Here is a 20898-nt window from a genome sequence, read left to right as displayed (position 1 = left end):
TCCTTCGATAGATTCCGCCCCATTTCTCTTTGTAATGTCTCCTACAAGATCATAACCAAGATCTTAGCAAACAGGCTTAAAAATCTGCTCCCCTCCCTCATCTCAGAGAACCAAGGCGGCTTCGTTCCTAGGAGGCAAATATCTGATAATGTTATCCTTATCCAGGAGGCTATTCAGAGCAGCATGTCAAGAAACGAAAGGGGTATGATCATTAAGCTTGACATGGCAAATGCATTTGACCGGGTTAATCATGCATTCCTTCAGGCAGTTCTAAAGGAATTCGGGATATCTGAACTCTTCATCAACAAGGTCATGGAATGCATATCAGACAATTGGACGGCCCCCCTTATAAATGGCAGGCCCAGCAAAGCCTTCAAAAGCTCGAGAGGTTTGAGACAGGGGTGCCCTCTTTCCCCCTTCCTCTATATCATCATGGCGGAAACTCTCAGTTTACAGCTGGAGAATATGCGAAGGACAAAGGAAATAACAGGGGTAGAAATAGCTAGAGGTGTCAAGGGGATCAACCACTCCCTTTTTGCAGATGACACTTTATTAATAGGAGGTGCCTCAAGTCTCATGGCCCGGAGATTCAAAAAAGCTCTAGATCTTTTCCTGCAAGCCTCTGGAGGCAAGCTAAACAACCACAAATGCATGATTTACACTTGGAACGTCCCCAGACATATAATTCAGAGAATCTCCACAATAATGGAAATCCCAGCTCAAAGGAATTGGACTTACTTTATGTACCTAGGGCTTCCTTTAGCAAAAGAAACATTAAAATCAGAGATCTGGGTCAAGCTGATCGAAAAATTGAGAGGCAAACTTCAAAGCTGGGGCGTGTACTGGCTAAACTTGGCGGGCAGAACAATACTAATCAAAGCCATTCTCACAGCTCTCCCAATATATCAATTTGCAACCACCCTAGCCCCGGCTAGCATCCACAAACACATGGAGCTGATAATAAGAAGTTTCCTGTGGCAAGGAGGAAAGCAAAACACAAAAAAGTTTAGTCTGGTAAAGTGGGACAAGGTCACTCTTCCCCTAGAGAAGGGCGGACTCGGAATCAGAATACCAAGACTAGCAAACATGGCCATGGGCTTCAAACTAATTTGGCGAATTCTCAATGAAAGAGGAACCTGGTGGACAGAAGTCATTAAGAAGAAGTACCTGAGCGGGGCCAATAGTAACATCCTCACTGAAACCATCATTGATAGGCAGGGCACACCTATGTGGAAACTGATTAAAAAAATGCTCCCTCAATTTAAATCCCATATATCCAGGGTTCCGGGTAATGGCAAGGATATTAATATTTGGAAGGACAGGATAATGGGGTCAAATGAAAGGGAATCCCTCCACAAATTCAGGCCCCTCCAGAGGTGGATGACTGAGGCAAAATTCAAAACCCTCTTCGATATCTCTCTATGGGAGAACAACTCTTGGATAGGGTGGAGATCCTTCAACCTCCCCTCGGATCTCACAAATCTCTGGACCGAGCTCAAGACTTCCCTTACAGGTGCAGCTCCCATCAACAAACAGACTGAGGATAAGTTTGTCTGGGATCCTAATGGAGGAAGATACACGGTGAAAGAAGGCTACAAAGCTCTCCAAAATACCTCAGCAGTCAATACATGGCCCCTACACAAAGTTGCATGGAGAACTGAAAGTCTGCCAAAGGTGAAACTGTTCAATTGGACCCTACTCCATGGCAAAATCCTCACTGCGGAGAACCTCAAGAAGAAAGGCATCCAAGGTCCCTCCATTTGTTGCATGTGCAAGGCAGCGGAGGAAAGCAGCATACATATTTTCATAGAGTGCCCGTTCGCCAAAACTTGTTGGAAGCTCCTCACCAGCCCCTTAGATACAGGGGAGTTGCCAAACCAAATCACTCTTCTTCAGAAAAATTGGGGGAAACTCCTTCCGCAGAAGAAAAAAGGCAAGACCCTAACAGCAAGGCTCTGGAACAGCATTCCTCCAAATCTTTGCTCGCAGATTTGGATCTCCCGGAACAAGTGTATATTCAACAACGAAAAACCAAGAATAGCTAGCACCATTGCAAAAACAATAGCTTTAATCTCTGAGACTATCGAGGCTAAGGGTATAACTCAGGTGGACTTGGACTCGTCTGATGTAAAAATAAAAGAATGGATTGGCAAGTTTAATTATGGGACAACTCCTCCGAAAAATCCTAGCATCTGGAAAGGTAATCCGGAGTGGAAGCTTCGTGGGACAAAAGAAGAAGTCACCCAGTGGATTCAGAACCAAAGGAGACCTGTCCTCCAGTTCGATGGAGCTTCCAAGAATAATCCTGGTCAAGCTAGAGCGGGTGGGATCATTAAAGACCCTCAAGGAAAAGTTATAGTTACTTATGAATGGGGTTTAGGCACCATGACCAACAACAAGGCAGAGGCTTACAGCCTTCTGCTGGGAACCTCTATCTCTCGGAAATTAGGCCTTCAGAACCTTCTTGTGTTGGGCGACTCTGCAATTATCATTGCGGCCATGACTTCAAGAAGAGACTTCAAGCAGATGGCACTGAACAACATCAAAACTAGAATAAGGGAAAATATCAGGTTTCTAGGAGAGGTCTCGTTCAAGCACATTCTGAGAGAGAACAACAGGGAGGCGGATGAGCAAGCAAACAAAGCCACAGGTAGGCAGCCAGGTCAGATAAGAGAGAATAACACTGTATATGGAAAGGATATCCCATAAAAAAATCTCTCACATCGCCTCAATCCAGGACAGTAGTCAACTCAGACAGGAGGATCATCATTTCAGACCTCCCTCGAACTCTTCATTCCGCCTTCCAATCCATCTCGACTGCATAACTTGGTACCAAGGATCTATTTTCTGTCTTCAAAATATGGCCCATATCAGCAAGCTAAGTTTAATCATGTCCTTCATCCTGAATCGCGCAGCCAATCTCTGGAGGGGAGGCCGAGCCCATCTCTCTCACATGATTCTGGGCGGCAGAGAAATTATTACAAAAGACAGCCCTCTTCACATGTCTGGCTTCATGCAATGGATCGATAACAGGAGGAGCCTCCCGCACTCTTTAAATTGCACCTCAGAACTCAGAAACCATAAAGCTCGCAATCTTGCAAGGCATAACACCGTTGTTCTTTTCAAAAGTTGGCATTGCGCGACCTCCATCAGTTTGCAGCGGGATCAAGCCTCCACTCGGATCTTGGTAAACTTTGTTTTTTTCTCTGTGGGTTTTATTACAACTAATCTTCTGTGTTCTATTATCTGCAGAGCTCTCAGAAATCTCCCCCAGCTCTCTCATCTCAGCTCTCTGAGCCCTTTGATCTTATACTCTCCAATCCAGAACCTCTGCGACATAGCTTATCCTCCTTCTATACCCCTGCCCTTAGCTCCTAGCGGGCCCTCTCTCATTCCAAACACTGATCCTTTACTCCCCAAAATGGCTGAGCAGCATAACAACCCTCCCGCCCAAGCCCAACCCGGCATCGTTCTGGACAGGATCTTCAATAATAGGGACTGCACCATGTGCAAGGCCCATACGATTATGATAAACAGCCTCACAAAGCAACTCAAGGAGCTGACGGAAGACTACCATGCAGACAGGAACTCCAAGAGAAAAAAGCTAGACAAAAGGAAGAATGAGATCGAAGCTCTTCAAGATAGATGCAGCCACTTGGAGGCAGCCATTCAACACATTCGCTCCCTCACCCAGAGTTACCAGGCCGAAACATCAACTAAGGCAAGCGCAAGGCACCAGGATGACTCAGTCACTCAACACCTTCCTTAATAGATATGCATTGTAAATTTAAATGGTTAGGCGGTTCCTTCGTTAGGCAGTACAGTCGTCTTCATTTTGTTTTCTGTTTAACCAAGAGAAGCAATGAGGATTATGGGTCTGCGAACCCACTTTCGACCCTCAGCTTTCAGATCCTTTTCCCCTATGTAATCGAATTCAGTATTGCTGGCTTTTTATAATATATAAGTAACCGACTTTGTTAAAAAAAAATAAAGTTAATAGATATTAATAAGGTTAAAATATTAATAATACTTAATTAATAAAGTTAGTAAATATTAATACTTATTTAATAGACATTTAATAATGAACTAACAGTAATTAACATTAATAATAATTAATATATTAATTAATTGTTATATTAATTAATATATTAATCTAATTAATATAAAAGAAAATGTTAATAATGTTATTATTAATTAATTTATTAATTAATAATTTATTCAATTATTTATTTATTTTTTATTTCTATTTTTGAGTTTTATATATTAATTTTTTATTTACAGGTGAGTTAATAAATTAATTTAAAATTCAAAACCTAAATCGTAATAATAATAATTATTTAATATATGATAATATAATAAATTTTATTTTATTTTATTTTATTTTTTTATTTAATTTATTCATTTATTTATTTATTCATTTATGAATCAAGTTGGGAAATGCTTATTTATTTTTATATAGTAGTATTAAAGATTAGAGAAATAAGAATATTGTATCCATATTTAAAGTTATTTGATTTAAAATTATATTAATATTAATAATAATTAATAAATTAATTAATTTTTATAAACTAATAAATATATTAAATTAATCAATATTAATAAATGTTAATAATCAATACTAATAAAGTTAATAGATATTAATAAGGTTAAAATATTAATAATACTTAATTAATAAAGTAAGTAAATATTAATACTTAATTAATAAACATTTAATAATGAATTAACAGTAATTAACATTAATAATAATTAATATATTAATTAATTAATAGAGTTCGGGCTTCTATGATCCATATCAAGTTAGAGAGATTTTTTCGGCGAAAATCACAAGGAATATCATTTGTCGACGCGTTTTGAACCAACTAGTGTGGTTCATCGTCAGGACAAGTTGAAGAAACAGATCTAGCAAAGCAAATTAAATAATCTGACCAGAGCACCCAACAGCTAACTTGACCAACAGCTAATTTGACTCTAGGACCGGGGTCAAAATTATTTTATTAGTTTAATAAGAAAGAATTAGGACCAAAAAGTATAAAACAATTTTTTTTTGAAGGTTATTTAGTTAAAAAATATTATTAAAAATTAAAAGCTAATCATAATATTAATTAATTGTTATATTAATTAATATATTAACCTAATTAATATAAAAGAAAATGTTAATAATGTTATTATTAATTTATTTCTTAATTAATAATTTATTCAATTATTTATTTTTATTTTTATTTTTATTTTTGAGTTTTATATATTAATTTTTTATTTATACGTGAGTTAATAAATTAATTTAAAATTCAAAACCTCAATGGTAATAATAATAGCTATTTAATATGTGATAATATAATAAATTTTATTTTATTTTATTTTATTTTTTTATTTAATTTATTCATTTATTTAATTATGAATCAAGTTGGGAAATGCTTATTTATTTTTATATAATAGTATTAAAGATTAGAGAAATAAAAATATTGTATCCATATTTAAAGTTATTTGATTTAAAATTATATTAATATTAATAATAATTAATAAATTAATTAATTGTTATAAACTAATAAATATATTAAATTAATCAATATTAATAAATGTTAATAATCAATACTAATAAAGTTAATAGATATTAATAAGGTTAAAATATTAATAATACATAATTAATAAAGTTAGTAAATATTAATACTTAATTAATAAACATTTAATAATGAATTAACAGTAATTAACATTAATAATAATTAATATATTAATTAATTGTTATATTAATTAATATATTAAGCTAATTAATATAAAAGAAAATGTTAATAATATTATTATTAATTTATTAATTAATTAATAATTTATTCAATTATTTATTTTTATTTTTATTTTTGAGTTTTATATATTAATTTTTTATTTACAGGTGAGTTAATTAATTAATTTAAAATTCGAAACCTTTTTTCCCGTAGAAAAAGTCGTAATTTCTATTAACCAAAAGAAATTACATTCTGTAGATGTCTGAGCATATGCATAATGAGGCTGGCTGCCTCTCGGACAGTGACAAAAAATAGATAGTTTGTTTCAACCATGAACAAAAATGGCACGAAAATATCCCAACTGTTTTTGCCTCCATGCACGGAGTTTACTATAAGCTCCACGCAGGGAGACATGTATGAAACAGCAAATTAAAAAACTAAGGATACTCCAGACCTATTACAGACTGATATGAAAATTTTCTATAATATCTGTCATCTGTTTCTAGCAGCTGTAGCACGCTGCCGTGTAGGAAAGGTACCCCCGTGTGTCAAAAACAAAAAGCAGAATATAAGTAACAAAAATCAGAGAGTATGTATGATGGAACCCCTTTAGTGTTGTGCCTCCCTTTGTGCCTGTAGATCTGTGATAGTGTTGATAGTAGGTTCCATCCAATTCTTCCTGTATTAGCCAGTCCTCTTCTTGCCTCTGCGCTGCTTGCTTGGATAGGTAGTCCGCCTGAGCGTTGCGCTCCCTGTAAATGTGATAACAGTCAAATTTTTCAAAAGCAGTTGTTAGTCTGAGAGTCTCATCCAGTATATGTCTCAAAGATAATGCATAACAGGTTGATTTTCTGTTGAGCCAGTTGCAGACAAGTTTTGAATCTCCAAACAATTGTAATTTTGTGCATCGTTTCTCAAGTGCAAAGTATATAAGGTGTTTGGCAGTGGAGAGCTCGGCATAATTGTTTGTGCCCCGTCCCAGATGTATTTGGAGCATGAAGCAATGGTTTTCTCTGAGGTAGAGGAGGGCCCCTCCCCCGCAGCCCTCCAATTGAGCTGAGCCATCAAAAAAAGCCCAGGGGTAGGATTTATCAATGAGTTCCGGGGATATGGTCCGAGGAGGGGCCTGTGGAGGATCATCAGGAATGAGAGCGAGATCTGCTAAGATATGGGCAACAATGACAGGCCAGGATGGAGGTTTTTGGTCAAATATCGCGCGATTCCTCGCCGTCCAGATAGACCAACACATGAGGATAGGAATGTTCCTATCTTTTCCGAAGTGGTGCTCCTGCCAATTTATCCAGGCGTCGAGGATGGACTGACCTTGCCATCGATTGAGGGAGGGGGAGAGTGAAGAGAGGAGGGACCATTGTTCACTAACTACAGGGCAGGATAGGAAAAGGTGTTCAGTGTCTTCCTCATTGCTCCTGCACAAATGGCACCAAAAAGGTCCATGGAAGGATTGTTTTTTCAAGTTTGCACCAGTGGGGATTTTGTTGAAGAGGATGGCCCACATGAGCATACCCGTTCTGGGAGCTGCTTTTAGATGCCATATAGCTTTCCACCACTGCTGAGGATTTTCAGGCTGATATTGTTGCATGAGTTTTTGGTATCCATCCTTTGGAGTATATGATCCATTTTTTGCTAGAGCCCAGACGATCTCGTCTTCTTCTTCCGTTATCCTCATGTGTGCTTGATTTAAAATTCGAAACCTAAATGGTAATAATAATAATTATTTAATATATGATAATATAATAAATTTTATTTTATTTTATTTTTTTTATTTATTCATTTATTTATTTATTCATTTATTTAATTATGAATCCAGTTGGGAAATGCTTATTTATTTTTATATAATAGTATTAAAGATTAGAGAAATAAGAATATTGTATCCTTATTTGATTTAAAATTATTTTAATATTAATAATAATTAATAAATTAATTAGTTGTTATAAACTAATAAATATATTAAATTAATCAATGTTAATAAATGTTAATAATCAATACTAATAAAGTTAATAGATATTAATAAGGTTAAAATATTAATAATACTTAATTAATAAACATTCAATAATGAATTAACAGTAATTAATATTAATAATAATTAATATATTAATTAATATATTAAGCTAATTAATATAATAGAAAATGTTAATAATGTTATTATTAATATATTTATTAATTAATAATTTATTCAATTATTTATTTTTATTTCTGAGTTTTATATATTAATTTTTTATTTACAAGTGAGTTAATAAATTAATTTAAAATTCAAAACCTAAATGGTAATAATAATAATTATTTAATATATAATAATATAATAAATTTTATTTTATTTTATTTTATTTTTTATTTTATTTATTCATTTATTCATTTATTTAATTATGAATCAAGTTGGGAAATTCTTATTTATTTTTATATAATAGTATTAAAGATTAGAGAAATAAGAATATTGTATCCATATTTAAAGTTATTTGATTTAAAATTATATTAATATTAATAATAATTAATAAATTAATTAATTGTTATAAACTAATAAATATATTAAATTAATCAATATTAATAAATGTTAATAATCAATACTAATAAAGTTAATAGATATTGATAAGGTTAAAATATTAATAATACTCAATTAATAAAGTTAGTAAATATTAATACTTAATTAATAAACATTTAATAATGAATTAACAGTAATTAAAATTAATAATAATTAATATATTAGTTAATTGTTATATTAATTAATATATTAAACTAATTAATATAAAAGAAACTATTAATAATGTTATTATTAATTTATTTATAAATTAATAATTTATTCAATTTTTTATTTGTATTTTTATTTTTGAGTTTTATATATTAATTTTTTATTTACAGGTGAGTTAATAAATTAATTTAAAATTCCAAACCTAAATGGTAATAATAATAATTATTTAATATATGATAATATAATAAATTTTATTTTATTTTATTTATTCATTTATTTATTTATTCATTTATTTAATTATGAATCAAGTTGGGAAATGCTTATTTACTTTTCTATAATAGTATTAAAGATTAGAGAAATAAGAATATTGTATCCATATTTAAAGTTATTTGATTTAAAATTATATTAATATTAATAATAATTAATAAATTAGTTAATTGTTACAAACTAATAAATATATTAAATTATTCAATATTAATAAATGTTAATAATCAATACTAATAAAGTTAATAAAGTTAATAGATACTAATAAGGTTAAAATATTAATAATACTTAATTAATAAAGTTAGTAAATATTAATATTTAATTAATAAACATTTAATAATGAATTAACAGTAATTAACATTAATAATAATTAATATATTAATTAATTGTTATATTAATTAATATATTAAGCTAATTAATATAAAAAAAAATGTTAATAATGCTATTATTAATTTATTTATTAACTAATAATTTATTCAATTATTTATTTTTATTTTTGAGTTTTATATATTAATTTTTTATTTACAAGTGAGTTAATAAATTAATTTGAAATTCAAAACCTAAATGGTAATAATAATAATAATTTAATATATGATTATATAATAAATTTTATTTTATTCATTTATTTAATTATGAATCAAGTTGGGAAATGCTTGTTTATTTTTATATAATAGTATTAAAGATTAGAGAAATAAGAATATTGTATCCATATTTAAAGTTATTTGATTTAAAATTATATTAATATTAATAATAATTAATAAATTAATTAATGGTTATAAACTAATAAATATATTAAATTAATCAATATTAATATATGTTGATAATCAATACTAATAAAGTTAATAGATATTAATAAGGCTAAAATATTAATAATACTTAATTAATAAACATTTAATAATGAATTAACAGTAATTAACATTAATAATAATTAATATATTAATTAATTGTTATATTAATTAAAATATTAAGCTAATTAATATAAAAGAAAATGTTAATAATTTTCTTATTAATTTATTTATTAATTAATAATTTATTCAATTATTTATTTTTATCATCATTCATAAGCCCTGATGATGGATCCCAGTTGGGATTTGAAACGTTGGCAAAAAAATGTTCATACCGTGGATTCTCCGGTAATTGAGTCAAATGTATTGTATTGTATCTTATTACAGGTCCCCTCCCAGCTTGAAAGAACTTCAGATCCTCATAATAAAGCATTTCACCCGACATCAAAAGATTAACGACCTCATGCTTTAGGGGGCAACCGTTATAGACATTTTTGGGCACTGCAACCCCAAGCATGAAATGTCCATAAACCAAGGGCTCCTAATTCCCTAAAAGTGTTGTTCTAACCCCTAAAGGAACAAGGTCAACTGATTACAGCTTCTCCCAGAAGTTCTCCATGAAAAACTGCTCAAAACTGGTCAAAACAGGATCATTTCAGCTGCTCCATAGGCAAAGTGCATTGCATCTCACCTAAGTACACTATGTGGATGCGTTTCATTTCAAAAAGCCCTTCTATGGGGTACGATGAGTGAGAAGTGACAAATGGCAGTGTCAATCCGCGAGGTGGAGAGGCATGGAATCTTCCAGAAACTTCTCATGTGACACTTGCCTCTCTGAATTCGACCAAAGATGAGTAAGAGATCATCAATCTCCAAGTGGAAGCAAGAACTATTAGAGGGAAGACACTAATAAAATCACAGGCTGACTCATCTCCCTTACAGATATCTATATATGGATACCTCATCCCAAAGATCCAGAAGCTAGAATTTTGCATCTTGTAAGGAATTGTTGTTGGTTTCTTGAGACAACATCATAGTGTTGGGTGATCTAAGCTTTGTATGAGGTGAAGAAGGGCTTACTTGTTGAGAGGATGATGCTGGGTCAGAACAAATGGTTGTAAATCCCTTCGCTCTTTCTTGATTATCAATAAAATCTATTCATGTTTTCCTCCATAATCTTGTGTCATTTATGTTTTATGCATTTGTATGGTCAATTTACATCTGATCCTAGATTGTTTATGATTATAGATCCATGTTCTTGTATAGTGTTATGCTACTGTGATCCTACAGCTACTCTGTGAAGCTCGGTGTACAAGGGAGCAAGTAGCGAAAGACCATCAAGAGAGAGAGGAATTGAACTAGGAGATAAGCGCAAGACAGAGGTTGGTCTTCTTTGTTCTTCTCTCATCTATATTTCATAAAGGAAAAACGAAAGTAGCTTTACTTTGTTTGTTTCTATGGTAGCTACCACACCTTAGTGGGATAAGCAGTTCTGTGTAGACACTTTTCCCTGTAACAACTCCCTCTATGAGAAATGTGTTGAGAGAGAGCTTGGGGGTGTGTGATCCTTACCTTTGGTATGCAAGGTATCTCACCCAAGATGATTATGATGTAAGTGTTCTACCACATGACTCTTATGGGTTATCGTTGGGAAGATCAATGGGAAATAAGATGGATAAGATATTTATTAATATATTATGGAATATTTTTTCTCCCCTATGAAATGACTCATATTTATCGACATAGGGTGTAAGGTTTTTTATTCCCTGTGAGATGACTTGGGGTGAGATTGTCCCATTCGATATTCCTATTGTCAGAATTTTGAGTTGAGACTGATCTCCTCGATGTCATTTCTGATTGATATGTGCTCCCTGATGTCATTCCGGATTGAGATAAGATATCTAATATTGTTGATGTGAATTAATGGTGTTATCTTAAGTTCTCCTCTGATTTCAAATTATTCTTCTTTTAGATTCAATAATGTTGAACATATGAGCAAAGACAAGCAAGAGATAAGTACGGATAAAAAGAGATGAGCATAAATTGGCATAGATGAGAAGTAACGACCTTTGATGACAAGATACTTGTGATAGGACATGATTTGATGATAGGATACGTGTAATGATTACATGATGTAGTTGGAATTTCTCCCTAGATGGGAGGGAGTGTTAATTTGGTAGCTTAGTGATAAATTCGAATTATGCGACTAGATTCCTCTTTTTGAGAGGATCAATTTTGATCTTTGAAGCATTGGATTTGGATAAGGAAAAAGTGCATTTTTGAAGTGAAGCCAACATGTGCACAAAAGGAAAGGTCAAACCTAAAGAGAAATTGGACACCCGTGGAAGCCTATAAATACAAGTGATGTTATGAAACTAGCTCAAGAAAAGATAGAAAAGATAGATCAACGCCTTAGAATTCAGCCTCTTCGAGGGTGCAACCTCCTTTACATTACATAAATGAACAATTCTTGGATGATACAAATGAAAAGACCTCCTTTCTATATATAGGAGTCTAAGGGATCATAACATATTCAGAGCCGAAATAACAATAATAATGTAAGGGCACAATAATAACAATAGTGGGCTTCTATGTGGCACAATAGTAACAATATGGGCACTACGTGGGTACATCAATATAATAAGTGGGTTGTACTAAGAAAAATAAGGGGTTACACTAGTAGTATAGGCGCCTAACATGCCCCTCTCCTTCAAAAAGCATTGTCCTCAACGCTTGAGTAGTTCTTGATGCTTCTGTATAAATTCTTGTCCTCCCATGTGGAATCTTCAGCAGGTAAGTTCTTCCACTTGATGAGATACTCTAAAATTGATCAATTTTGTAGCTATCGGGTTCTTGTTTCTGTGACTTCTCTAGGTTCCAATATGATTTTTCCTTCATCTTCAATCTTTGGCAATATTGTTTGAATTGGGACCTTTTGCAACTTTTGAATAAGTCGCCATACTTCTTCATCCTTCTTCCATTCATCCCTTGCTTCATTTATCCAATCTGTTTGGATAATAGAAATAGCACAAAACAATGCTTCCACATCCTCATCCTTGAAGAGTCTTCCCATTCAATAAGGTCGCCATTTTTTAAGTGCATGTAGTATTGCCAACATTTACCTCTCATAAATAGCTTGCTTGAGATGTAGCAGTAAAAATACCCAATCACCTACATCAAAACATTTTTCTCTACGATGTTGATCTACCTGTTGTTTTGTTTGATTTAGCACCAAAGTGGCGTTATCCTTTAAAAGTTGGAGAACTTGTTGTTGATGCTCGATGTGATCTTTCTCTGCTTGAACCTTTTTCTTCTTGATATGTCCTTCTATCTCTAGAGTTTGAGGAGTGGTAATTTCTTCCAATCCTTTACAAGATATGGTCGGATTCATTTCTTGATGCTCGATGTGATATTTCACTTCTTGAACATTTTTCTTCTTGATATGTCCTTCTATCTTGATAGTTTGAGGAGTAGTAATTTCGACCGATGAATTACAAGATATGGTTGGATTCATTTCTACTTTCTCTATGTGATCTTTCACTTCTTGCACCTTTTTCTTCTTGATATGTCCTTCTATCTTAAGTGTTTGAGGAGTGGTAATTCTTGCCAATGCTTTACAAGATATGGTCTGATTCATTTCTTGTTTCTCTAGGGTGGGGTCCTGGTGTATATCCTCTTCTTTTGATGTTTCTTGATCCTTTTCTTCCTCCTTTTCATATTCTATGTAAGATAATTTATTCTCAGCACACTTATGACCTTTAGTGCATTTGCTATCACAATTGTAACAAAGCCCTTTTCCTCTTTTTTCTTCTAATTGTTGTGGTGTTGCTCTAAATAAGGTGTTGCTCTTTGTATCCTCACAATGTGCTATCATTTCCTCTGTGAAAATTGGCCACGTAAAAAGTTGTTTACGAGAACAAAGCCCTCCATACCATAAAAATTGATCTAGTTCTAAATATGAAGATGCAATACATACCTTTTGTAACAGGGGTACACCATGTAGATCAAAATATTGCTCCATCTGAAGTATCCAATTTACTGGATCCTTGCCATCAAACTTCCTCATCTTTTTTTTTCTTGATTTTAGGAGCTCGATCTTGAAACGACTGTAACGCTGTACTTTCGAATATTTAAGTTCTAAAATTGGGATATATAGTAGCCCTCTGCATCCTCTTTCTAATGCCACCAGTCTGATCCAAATTGGATTCTCCAAGAAAGAGTTATGAACAATCTCCCAAGATGACCTGATTATATACCTTTCTAGAAGATCGAACTTCTATGAAGTGCCACGTGTCACTGTTTTGACCTTTGGCTCTTAAAAATATATAGAAGAAACTATAGCCTATCCTCTTTCTGTACCTTCTAATGAAATTTCAATCCATTCTTAGAGAGAAAGCTGTGATGATTTTCCCCAGGTCACCTATTTGGAATGTAATTTAGGAGTCTGCAAAAATACCAACTTCTACGGATCATATATGTGCAAATATCACGAAAAAAGCTCTGAAATTCAGACCCAAGATTCAATGCGATTTCTTATCAAATGGGTTTTCTTTTTTAGCTTCTGAAATGTCACAAAAAAAAAATTATAGTGAAAATGTCACAATGACCTGTTTGGAGCAGCGAAACCCTAGAATCCAAAGCTCTGATACCAAATGTTATGAAACTAGCTCAAGGAAATATAGAAAAGATAGATCAATGCCTTAGAATTCAGCCTCTTCGAGGGGGCAACCTCCTTTACATTACATAAATGAACAATTCTTGGATGATACAAATGAAAAGACCTCCTCTCTATATATAAGAGTCTAAGGGGTGATAACATAATCAGACCTGACATAACAATAATAATGTAAGGGCACAATAATAACAATAGTGGGCTTCTATGTGGCACAATAGTAACAATATGGGAACTACGTGGGTACATCAATATAATAAGTGGGTTGTACTAATAACAACAAGGGGTTACACTAGTAGTATAGGGGCCTAACAAGTGACCTCAAGCTCATTTTGATGTCATCATCATCATCATCATCATCATTCATTCTCCTTCCTTTGGTTTGGATTGTTGGAAATAATACTGAGAGGGGGGGTGAATCAATATTATCAGATCAATAAAACTTTTTCAATGCTCAGAAACATATACGCTACTTCAGTTAAGTGAACCAGCGTGTACATGCTACTGTGTCTAAAGAAAACAACGTATAACCAGAAAACTTATAATTCAGTTAGTTTATCTTTAGTTAAGTGCATCAGGTCATTATTCACCATATCAAAAGTAAACAGATGCAGTATAACAAAATAGATCATCACACAAAAGCCACACACATGAACACCATGATATAAGGTGGAAACCCAATGTGGGTGAAAACCACCTGCTGCAAGTCATCTCTATCTTTCTTTAATAAGAACTTCAGTTTACAATCTTTTGTACTGGTGCAGCCTTATACCAGTACGCAGGCTACAACCTGCAGAAGGCTTCAACCTTCTCTCGTTCTCCAAACTTCCTTGGAAGGGAGCTCCAACCCCCTTTACTCTTGTACTAGCTAAGATACTAGTACGTAGGTGCTGGCCTACAATCTTCCTTCCTTCAGGTACCACTTTTCATCAATTTTCAGACTGGATATTCCTGAAGCACAACATTACAATCTGAAGACTATGATTCATTCACAAATCATTGAAGCATAAAACAACCAATACTAGCATCATCAATCTTTGAATCACTGAACCACTGAAACCCTGTCAACACCTGTCACCAGAACACAGAGCAGACTACAGAACTCTATAATATCAATCAGACCCAACTGCAAACCCAAAAATCATGCTTCAAAAGATGTACGCTACTTCAATGAAGGCAACCCGCGTATACACGCGGTTTTACCGAAGACAACCTGCGTACAGATCTAAAAATAACTTTTCATAACTTGCAGTTGTACCAGATATCAGTTATACCCAGAATATAACATTGTGTCAGTATGCAGATCTAGAAACACACATAATCAACCATATAAAGATAGTTCATTTCAAACCATTTGATCCCAATCTCTCCTTAGATCTTGTTCTCCATCAACCGATGAGATCTCTCCTTAGCTCAGATCAAGCAATACACCATCAACCAATAACCTGCATACTGGATCTAGTACTTCATCAGATATTCAAGACATTTCAGATACTCTTGCCTAATGATTTCCTTCTCCTTATATAGCCTTATGCCTTGTTCAATACCAAGAGCCAAAACCATAGAAATCCAATACCATCATCCTCAAAACTAGGGATCGACACGTCCGTCGAGACACCATGGTCCGAAACCATAGGCACAACTTCCAAGGAATAACCGCCACGGACCAAAAATAAGTTTTCCACATACACGCGCTTTTACTGAAGCCAACCGGCGTGTACACGCGACTTGGGCTTGATGAACCTGCGTATATGAATTTTCTCTTCTTCTTATAGTCTGATCATCAATTCCTTGCTGCTGATCTTCTGCACTATGATTTGTCATCAGTGTGGTTTGCCATCAAGGACAATACTTGTCATAATGCCAACAATCTCCCCCTTTGGACTTGATGGCAACCACCACACCAAGTCACTCTCCCCCTTTGACATCAAGGGCAAAGGGCTGTGCTCCCCCTGAGTACATGCTGATATCTTTGCTTGGCTGTGCTGAAACATGCTTCCTCTGACTGTAGGCAAGATCTGCAAAAGATGTTCTTCAAAAGAACCAAGACTTATACACCATAAGGGACCTTCCTATCACCAAAAGACTCAATACATACATCCATACTCCCAACCAAGAGGGGATACGTCAGAAACAACCAATTATATTACATCATTCATCCCAGGCATAGTGGGGAAACCAACATAGGCCGTTACATGACCTTGACACCATAAAAGAGATATCACAAAAGAGATACATGACATAGAGACAACAAATCTAGACCAAGACTTATCACAAGCAGCATCTGATACACATCTTTTGGATCAGCAACCAAGATTTCCTTCTGAGCTCCTTCTCCTGAAACCAACAACAGTTGTGTACTAGAACCAAAAGCATCTAAATGCCAACAATGCTTTATGAGATTTTAATCTGCTCCCCCTAAACCTGTGCCTGCTGCTCCCCCTGAACATGTGCCTGAAGAATTCTGGCATACCCATCTCAGACCTTCTTCGATCAGAACTCCATATACGCGACTTTTCCCACAGAAAACGGTGTATGCACGCAGATATGCTTTCTGCAACACGCGTACACCGTACACGCGACTTTCCCAGCATAAATCGGCGTATATACGCGGATATTCCTTACGTAACTTGCGTATACCAAATTTTTCTGTAGAACAGACAAGCTTCAACAGCAGGATGAAGCATCAACTACTCCCAGCTTTTGTCTGAGATATTCAAAAGTTTCCCTGGGCAGTGGTTTTGTGAGAATATCAGCAACTTGTTCCTTAGAAGGAACATACTCCAACTTGACCTTCTACTCAAGCACTTGTTCCCAAAGAAAATGGTACTTGATTGGTATGTGCTTGGTCTTTGAGTGCATGACTGGATTCTTTGAAATGCTGATTGCACTTGTATTATCACATAAGATAGAGACTGGTGAAGTGCAAGTGATTTGAAAATCCTGCAAGGTCTGCATCATCCAAAGAAGTTGTGTGCAACAAGATGCCGCAGCCACATATTCTGCTTCAGCTGTAGATAAGGCAATCGAACTCTGTTTCTTGCTGAACCAAGATACTAATCTGGAGCCCATAAAGAATGCACCACCGCTTGTGCTCTTCCTGTCATCCACGCTTCCGGCCCAATCTGCATCAGTATAAGCATGAAGTGTGAGATCAGTATCTCTAGGATACCATAATCCATAATTTTGTGTCCCTTGAAGATATTTGAATATTCTCTTCACTGCCTGAAGATGAGTCTCCTTTGGATTTGCCTGAAATCTCCCAACTATTCCGACTGCATGCATGATGTCTGGTCGGGTACCTGTCAAATAAAGCAAACTCCCAATCATGGATCTGTAAGTTGGTTGATGAACTGCTGCTGATTCATCATTTGCACTGAGGCTGCAACCTGTAACCATGGGTGTACATACTGGCTTTGAATCTTCCATGCCATACTTCTTCAAGATCTGCTTGAGGTACTTGGTTTGAGACAAGAAGATGCCTCCTTCATTTTGTTGGATTTGCAATCCAAGAAAGTATGTCAATTCTCCAAGTAGTGACATTTCGAATTCTTTCTGCATAACCAAGGCAAAGTTTTGACTCATAGTATCGTCATTGCTGCCAAAGATAATATCATCTACATAAACAACAAGTATTAGCAATTTGTTATTTTCAATTTTTATATAGAGATTGCTATCTGCTGATCCTTTTGAAAAGCCTTGTTGGTGAAGATATTTGTCCAATCGATAGTACCAAGCCCTTGGAGCTTGTTTGAGACCATAGAGAGCCTTTTTTAATTTGCATACAAGGTTTGGATCATTCCCAAGAATGAAACCATCTGGCTGCTCAATATATACTTCTTCTTCTAAGTCTCCATTCAGAAAGGCTGATTTCACGTCCATTTGAAATACCTTGAAGTTCTGAAAGCTTGAGAGAGCAAGGAACATTCGGATGGCCTCAAGTCTTGCTACAGGAGCAAAGGTCTCTTCAAAATCTATCCCTTCTTGCTGCACATACCCTTTACAAACAAGTCTGGCCTTGTTTCTAATTACTTCTCCATTTTCATTCAATTTATTCTTGAAGACCCATTTTGTCCCTATGACATTCTTATCTTTTGGTCTAGGAACCAGTTCCCAAGTGTTGTTCTTTTCGATCTGCTCAAGTTCTTCATCCATTGCCTTGACCCAACATTCATCCTTGCATGCCTCTTTTACATTTTGTGGTTCAGTGGAAGAGAGTAATGCCAAATAGCTTGAAGCTTCTGCAATTCTTCTTCTTGTTTGTATTCCTGCTTCTTTCTGCCCCACAATCTGAGATTCTGGATGATTCTTTTGAACATATCTGGATGGAGTCTTCTCTTCTATTCTTGTCTGCTCCTCTGGTTCTTCTTGAGGTTCTTCTTCTTCATCATTCTGCCTTTGAGGGTAGCCTTCATCTTCTTCAATGTCTTCATGATGAACTTGCCTAGGAATATATCCCTTCTCATCAACCACTACATCAATGCTGTCAACAATTCTGCCAAGTCTTTTGTTGTAGCACTTGTATGCTTTTCTATATGGAGAATAACCAAGAAGAATGCCTTCATCTGCTCTTGGTTCAAGTTTTCCAAGTTGCTCATCAGTATTCTTAATATAACATTTGCTCCCAAATATTTTGAAGTGCTTCACCGAAGGAGTCTCACCACTCCAGAGCTCATGAGGTGTTTGAGTGCTGTTTACTCGGACATTTGTTTTGTTAAGAATAATAACCGCAACATGTGCAGCTTCACCCCTGAAAGTTGCGGGAGTACCTGATTCATCAAGCATAGCATGAGCCATTTGTTGGATTGTTCTGTTCATTCTTTCCACCACCCCATTTTGCTGAGGAGTTCTAGCTGTAGAGAATTCTCTTCTTATCCCATGTTCTTCACAGAAATCGAAAAATTCGTTTGAGGTAAACTCCCCACCTCTGTCAGATCTGAGGCACTTAATTTTGTGTCCTGATTCATTTTCAACCAAGGCTTTGAAGGATTTGAATTTTTTGAATGCTTCATCTTTGTGCTCCATAAGTCCTAACCGGACAAACCTGGAGAAATCGTCAATGAATAATATCAAGTATTCTTCTCCTCGAGGTGTTCTTTTTCTGAATGGACCACATGTATTTGTATGTACTAGCTCAAGAGGCATGCTAGCTGATCCTTCCTTCTCTGGAAAGTTAGTTCTGGTTTGCTTTCCAAACTGACAAGATTTGCATATAGTGTTGTCTGGAATTTTGATATCTGGAAGACCACGAACTGCCTGATATTTGCATGCTTTCCTTATCTGTGAAAAGCTTAGATGCCCCAACCTTCGATGCCATAGCCAGTGTTCATCATCCTTGCTCAAATAGCATTGTTGTGGTCCTTCTTCAAATATGTATAGATTATTTGGAGTCCTTCTTCCTTTGATCACTGTTTTACCTGTATCAAGATCACGAACACAACATCCATTTGATCTAAATATTACCTCTGTTCCTTGGTCGCACATCTGACTGACACTCAGAAGATTATGCTTCAATCCATCAACATACAAAACATTTCCAGCTTTGACCTTCTCTTTTAATGGAGCCACACCTTTTCCTTTTATGGCTGCAGAGATATCGTTTCCAAAGGAAACTTTCTTCCCCTTTTCTAATGCGGTATATGACTCAAGCTTTTCTTTGTCCCCTGTCATATGCTTCGAACATCCGCTGTCAATGTACCATAGACTTTCTTGACCTTCTGCACAAAAGGCTATCCCACATCTTTCTGGTTGTGGTTCCTTTATTCTCCATGTTCTGACATTTGAGTTTTGCTCCTTCTGAATTGTCTTCCGGAACCTGCTCCTGCATTCAGAGTCTTCATGACCAAAGTTATTACAAGTAGAGCATTCAACTTCATTTTCAAGGACCGAAAAGTTGTTATAAGTCCTTTTCATGGTTTCAGTCATTCTCCCTTGCTTTTGAGCTTCTCTAGTCATGATTGTCTTGTATGCAACACATTGAGCTGCTTTGTGACCGAAGTTATGGCAAGAAAAGCATTGACCATTAAAGAAAATTCTGCGATAACCAGATCTATCATCCAACCGATTGTAGCTTCTATTTATTCTTGGAGCAAATTGGGAAGATTTTACCTGTGGCTGATTGTAGCTTCTGTTTGTCCTTAAGGCAGTTTGTCCCCAAATTTCTTGATGGTATTTATTTGTTCTTGAGGTAAACTGTCCCTGATTCACCTGATTACTTTTAATTGGCCTTTGCTCGCTTTTCCTTGCTGCATCAAGATAACTTTTAGAGGTAGAGGCTTGAGATGTTTCTCCATGATATCCAAGACCTATTTTGATCAGAGGAGATCGCTGCACATTGATAATCTCATCCAAGGTTTCAGATCCTTTAACAAATTTAAGATTAATAGCTTTTGTTTTCTCAATCTCTTTTCTAAGACCAACAATTTCACCTTCTAGTTTTTCAAGATGTTTTTCCTTTTCATCAATTTGAAATTGTAGAGTATCAATGATCACATTCATTTCTTCTATACATCTCTTGAGTCTAGTAATTTCATCATAAAGATTGTCCACATCTATAGCATCCATATAATCGTCATCTTCAAATGCCATTAACAACTTATATTCATTACCTCGTTCATCTTCATCACTATTTGATAGACCATCACTATCTTCATGAGTGTAGTAGCTTTTCTTATTTGCACTATGTTTCTTGTTCCATCTAGCAGGTTCCTTTCCTTTATCCTTATAAGGACATTTTGCAGCATAATGACCTACTCTTCC

The sequence above is a fragment of the Pinus tabuliformis genome, chromosome Q, assembly GCF_031772625.1.
Source record: "Pinus tabuliformis cultivar Carrire ecotype Pingquan chromosome Q, CPIR1, whole genome shotgun sequence".
Lineage (NCBI taxonomy): Eukaryota > Viridiplantae > Streptophyta > Pinopsida > Pinales > Pinaceae > Pinus > Pinus tabuliformis.
Note: the sequence above shows the minus strand (reverse complement) of the source record.